Raw genomic sequence first — 6,514 nt, 5'->3', positions numbered from 1 at the left:
GCAAGGGGCAGGAGTGCCTGTGGCCAGCTCCTGGGGGCCGACTACGGCGATGGAGACCACAAAGGCTGACTCGACCGTGGACCCAACACCAAGAGTAAGCCCAAGCAGCCCTGTGTGTTAAGCCTCTACTCCTGAGTTTCCGAGAGACCTGGGTTGGGGAGATCAACACTGGAAAACTCAGGGTGAGGGGTACCCGGCCCTGTCTTAGGGATCCTGGAGTGTAGGAGGCTCTAAAGTGAGCATTTGGAGTCTGGGCCATGGGTACTAGTACTGTCCCAAGGAGTTCAAGATGAGGGAAACTTGGTCCCAGTCCTAGGGATTCTGGAAAGAGGGTGCTTGGCTCTATCCCAAAGAGCACTGTGTTTGAGGAATTTGGTCGAGTCTCAGGGACTACAGGGTGCGGGGAGGGTTATGGCTCTGTCCAGAAAAAATGGGGGTTTATGCCTCACAGTCCTGTCCTGAGAAGCTGGGAGTGAGGGGGTACGGTCCCATTTCTGGGAAGTCTGGGATGAGGAGCAGGGAGGGCCATGTTGTGAAGAGCCAGGGTTGGGAGATGGCCCGGGGCACATCGCCCAGCATCCATCTGACACATCCCTGCGGGGGGCAGAGAGATTCCAACATGGCAGCAAGCAGAATGGAGCACTATCAGAAAGCTGGCTCTGTGGAACTCCAGCACCTTCCCCGATGCCCCAGCTACCTCCTGACATCCTGGAGATGCAGGTCCAAGATGGCAGCAAAATCTGCAACGTGCTGGGGCTGTGGTGTTCTCAGGTTCTGGAGGGGCTGCGGGGAAGGCTGTCAGCTGTGCTGAGATTGTCACGTGGCCGGTAGGAGACCGGCACCAGCTTACCAAGCTGTGCTTCCCGCAGACCAAGGACAGCTAGGTGCCAATCTCGCCTGACACCGGCCTGGATCCCTTTATGGTGCCTCATCACGTGCCTGCAGTGTAGGTACTGCTCAGCCATGACCCCCTGGACCCCAGCGAGTGTGGCTACCAGCCCCCAGGGGCACTCACTGGTCTGGGCCCTGCACCTAGCTCCGGCTGTGGTGCCTGACCCTAACGAAAGGCTTGAGGACCTCCCGAGCAAGCCATTCTCTAGATGGGAATGTCTAGGATGTCTGTGCCTTCTCTGACAAGCCTCTGTAACTGCTCAACATCTCCCCCATGACTTTAACCACAGAAATGGGCCTGCCTGTCCCGCCTCCCATTCTCTCTGGTGTGCCACGAAAAGTGACAGGTGTGGGGTCCCTGCTGGGTTCTGGAATGCTTGAGAAGGGCTTACTCTGCCTTCTACCTACAGTGCCTCAGACAGAGGTCCAGGGAGTGGGTTGGAAATAAAGGTTCTTCCTGTTTGTCTGAAAAAAATATATATATATATAAAATATTCATTCGTGATTAGAAAAAAAATATCTGTAGCAAATTGGTAATAGAAAGGAACTTTTTTGATCTTATGAAAGGCATCTATAAAAAATTAAATACTTATACCAAACACCATGAGTAATGATGAGTTACTGAAAAATATTCCCCCGAGATCAGGAATGAGGCAAAGAATTCTGTTATCGTCATTCGTACTCAACATCAGACTTGGAACCCAGCACCGTAACACAGGAAAAAGCAATAAAGAGCATATGGCAGGAAAGGAAGAAATAAAACCGTCATTATTTACAACATGATTTTGCAAGAAAAAAAAAAAGAAAAGAAAGGGAAAAAAATCCCAAGGAATCTACAGAATATCTATTAGAATTAATAAGCAAATTTAGCAAGCTGCTGGATGGGTATATGTGAAAAAAAATCAAGCATATTTCTATAAACCAGCATCAAATATATAGGAAATGAAGTTTTTTAAGATACTATTTACAGGGACACCTGGGTGGCTCAGATGGTTAAGCATCTGCCTTCGGCTCAGGTCATGATCTCAGGGTCCTGGGATTGAGCCCCGCATCAGGTTCCCTGCTCGGCGGGGAGCCTGCTTCTCCCTCTCCCTCTACTGTTCCCCTGTTCCCCCTGCTTGTGTTCTCTCCCTCTCTCTGTCAAATAAATAAATAAAATATTTTATAAAAAAAAGATACCATTTACAATAGTTTCAAATAGCATCAATTAATTAGGAACAAATCTAACAAAAGATGCCCAAGAGCTTTATACAAGAAACTACAAAATATTGAGAAAATTCAAACAAAGACATAAAAATAGAAGGATATACCACCATTATGGATTACTAGGCTCAATATGGTAAAGATATCAATTCTCTCCAAATTGATCTGTAAACTCAGTGCAATAGCAATAAAAATCCCAATAGGTTTTTTTTCCATTAAGAAATTGACAAATTGATTATGATATTTATATTGAGAGGCAAAGGGTCAAAAATAGCCAAAATGTATTGTGGATCTAAATGAGAATGGTAGATCAACAAAAGGCCTGCAAGAAAGCCAAGGAGAATATGCTTGTGACCTTCGCAAAAGCAATGATTTCTTCAAAAGACCAAAAGGCACAAACCCATAGATCATAAAAGAAATAGTTGATAAACTGGACTACATCCATTTAAGAAATCCTGTTTATGGAGAAACACTATTAAAACAGTAAAAAGCAAGGCACAGAGTGGGAAATGATACTTGGATATTCTATAACTGACAAAGGTTAAACTTGCTTTTATCCAAAATGTATAAGTAATTCCTATAAACGATTAAGAAAAAAGCAGACAATTCTAGAAAAATGGGCAAAATACTTAAACAGGCATTTTCCTTTTAGCACTGTTTTAGCTACATTCCCCAGATTTTGATATATTGTATTATCATTCAACTCATTCCATATATTTTCTAATTTACCTTCAGGTTTCTGCTTGGACCCATGGATTATACAGAAATCTGTTGCTGAATTTCTAAGAGCTTGGAAGTTTTCACTGTTGCTGTTATCTACCGGAACTGATTACTAGTTTAATTCCATATGGTCAGAGAAAATTTCATCTCTGTTTTATGACCCAAGATATAGTCTAGCAGGCCCGCTGTATTTTTATAAAATTTTGTGAAAGATTTTAATTTTTTAAAGATGGTATTTTTAAGTAATCTCTACACCCAGTGTGGGGCTCAAACTCACAACCCGGAGATCAAGAGTCACATGCTGTTCTGACTGAGCCAGCCAGGTGCCCTCTAGCTGGCCCACTTTACAAGAAAAACTAAAGAGAGTTCTTTGGGGTGAAAACAAGTGACCCAGATGATAACTCAAATCTACATGAAAAGCAGAGTACCAGCAAAGGTGATTATGTAACCGTAAAAGAGAGTACAAATCTGTATTTCATCTCCTTTCTCCTCTTGAATTAAAAAACAAGTGTATTAAACAATATGTGTTAATTGTATCATTGTGCCTATAACCTATAAAAATGTAATATATTTGACAACAAGAGCACAAAACAGGTGGGGGGAGATCAAGTTGTGTTGGAGTAAGGAAATGGTACCAAATGGTTACTCAAATCCACAGGAACAAATGAAGGAACAAATGAAGACAACTAGAAATGGTAAATGGGAAGGCAAATACAATGAACTATAAATGTATACGTGGCCTCTTCTTTTCTCAGCATATTTACTAGACATAAAACTATATGCAGTAATAACTGTAACATCATATGTTTGGATTTGTAACATAATAAATGTAACGTGTATAACTATGATAGCACAAAATGGGGAAGAGGGAATAGAGCTATATAGGAATACTTCTATATGTTGCTGAAACTAAGTTAGTATACATGTGAAGTGGATTTTGATAAGTTCAGATGTATATGAGAAACTCTAGAGCAACCACAAAGAAAATCACTAAAAAAATAGAATAAAAAATCATTATATAAGCATTAAATTGTTATACTAGAAAACAGTCATTTAATGCAAAAGAAAGTAGTAAAGGAGGACTAGGGGAATATAAAAGACATGAGATTTTATAGAAAACAAAAAAGGAAAGAGCAATGTAAATTCAACTATACCAATAATAAAATTAAAGCAAATGGATTAGGGGCGCCCAGCTGGCTCAGTTGGTAGAGCATGAAACTTGATCTCAGGGTCATGAGTTTGAGCCCCACATTGGGGGTAGAGTTTACTTAAAAAAAAAATACAGTGAGTGGATTAAACAACCTAATCCAGAGGCAGAGAATGTCAGACTGGACAAGAGAAAACAAGACCCAACAATATGTTGTCTATGGGAAGTCATACTTCAGATTGAAAGATACAAATAGGTTGGGGCGCCTGGGTGGCACAGCAGTTAAGCGTCTGCCTTCAGCTCAGGGCGTGATCCCGGCGTTACGGGATCGAGCCCCACGTCAGGCTCCTCCACTATGGGCCTGCTTCTTCCTCTCCCACTCCCCCTGCTTGTGTTCCCTCTCTCGCTGGCTGTCTCTATCTCTGTCAAATAAATAAATAAAATCTTAAAAAAAAAAAGATACAAATAGGTTAAAAGTCAAAGGATGGGGGAATGGGATGGACTGGTGATGGGTAGTGAGGAGGGCATGTGTTGCATGGTGCGCTGGGTGTTATATGCAACTAATGAAGCATCAAGCTTTACATCGGAAACCAGGGATGTACTGTATGGCGACTAACATAATATAATAAAAAAACATTAAAATTTAAAAAAAATAACACTACCATACATTTAAAAAAAAAGTCAAAGGATGGAAAAGTACATATCGTGCAATTATCAACCATAAGAAAGCTGGAGTTACTCCACTAATATCAGACAAAATAGACGCCAAGACAAAAATTACTACTAGATACTAAGTAGGACGTTATATATTGATAAAAAGGTCAATACACCAAGAACATATACCAAGTATTAACATACATACACCTGAAGCAGAGGCCCAAATACATGAAGCAAAAACTGACATAAGTGAAAGGAGAAATTAGGGGCACCTGGGTGGCTCAGTCGTTAAGCGTCTGCCTTTGGCTCAGGTCATGATCCCAGAGTCCTGGGATCGAGCCCCCCCCCCCATTGGGCTCCCTGCCCCGCTGGAAGCCTGCTTCTTCCTCTCCCACTCCCCCTGCTTGTGTTCCCTCTCTTGCTGGCTGTCTTTCTCTCTCTCTGTCAAATAAATAATTTTTTTTTAAGTGAAAGGAGAAATTAGACAATTCAGCAATAATAGTTGAGGACTTCAATACCCTAATTGTAATAATAGAAAGAAGAACTAGGCAGAAGATCAAAAGGAAATAGAAGTCTTGAATAGCACTATAACCAACTGTAGCTAATAGATATATATATATAAAACACACAAAACAAAAGCAGAATACACATTCTTCTCAAGTGCACATGAAACATTCTCTAGGATAGACCATATATTAGGCAATAAAACAAACCCCAGCACACTTAAAATGATTGAAACCATACAAAGTGTGTTCTCTGATCACAATAAAATGAAATTAGAAATGAATAACAGAAAAAATTAGGAAATACACAAATGCGTGGAAACTAAACAACACATTTTTATTTTATTTTAATTTTTAAAAAATATTTTATCTGTTTATTTGACAGAGAAAGAGAGAGAACAAGCAAGGGGAGCAGCAGAGGCAGAGGGAGAAGCAGGCTCTCCTCTGAGCAGGGAGCCCGATGCGGGGCTTGATCCCAGGACCCGGGGATCATGACCTGAGCCGAAGGCAGACGCCCAACTGACTGAGCCACCCAGGCGCCCCACAACACATTCTTTAAAAAAAATTATATATATATATTATTTAAAGTTTATTTATTTATATAATCTCTACGCCCATTGTGGGGCTCAAGCTCATGACCCCAAGATCAAGAGCTGCATGCTCCTCCAACTGAGCCAGCCAGGTGCCCCTAAACAGCACGTTCTTAAACAATGGGCCAAAGAAAATACCAGAAGAGAAATTACAGAAGACTTCGGGATGAATATGAACGAACATGTCAACACAACATACCAAAATTTATGGGGCGCAGCTGAAGTAGGGGGACGTTTACAGCTGTAAACACGTACATTAAAAAAGAAGAAAGATTAAAACCAATAGCCTAACCTTCCACCTTTAGAAACTAGAAAAGCAGAACGAACTAAACCCAAAGCAATTAAAAGGAAATAATAAAGATTACAGTGAAAATTAATGAATTAGAGAATAGAAAAGGAATACAGAAAAATCAATGAAACCAGAAGTTAGCTCTTTGAAAAGACAAAAAAACAACAACAAAAGAACCCCCCACCAAACTGAAAAACATTTAGCTAGACTGACCAAGAAAAAAGAGAAAAGACTCAATTTCCTGAAAACAGAAATGAAAGAGAGAACATCACTAGCAAAATTGCAGAAATAAAAAGGATTCTAAGTGTATGCTAGGAACGACTATGTGCTAACAAGTTAGATAACTTACATAAAATAGACAAATTATTAGAAAGCCACAAACTACCATAACCGGGGTGCCTGCCTGGCTCAGTGCAAGGAACGCACAACTCTTGATCGATCTCAGGGTTGTGAGTTCGAGTCCCACTTTGGGCATGGAGCCCTACTTTAAAATATAAAAATAAATAGACAGATA

The 6,514-nt window shown here is 40.8% G+C and overlaps 1 pseudogene; it reads left to right on the top strand.

The window, feature by feature from the left end:
- The first annotated feature begins 634 nt into the window (after nucleotides 1-634).
- LOC123787802 (ribonuclease P protein subunit p25-like protein) lies at nucleotides 635-1,073 on the top strand (annotated as a pseudogene).
- The last annotated feature ends 5,441 nt before the right edge of the window (nucleotides 1,074-6,514 follow it).

This window comes from Ursus americanus, chromosome X (genome assembly GCF_024610735.1).
Source record: "Ursus americanus isolate L20-20 chromosome X, mUrsAme1.1.p, whole genome shotgun sequence".
NCBI lineage: Eukaryota > Metazoa > Chordata > Mammalia > Carnivora > Ursidae > Ursus > Ursus americanus.
This window is presented reverse-complemented; position numbering and strand designations above follow the sequence as displayed.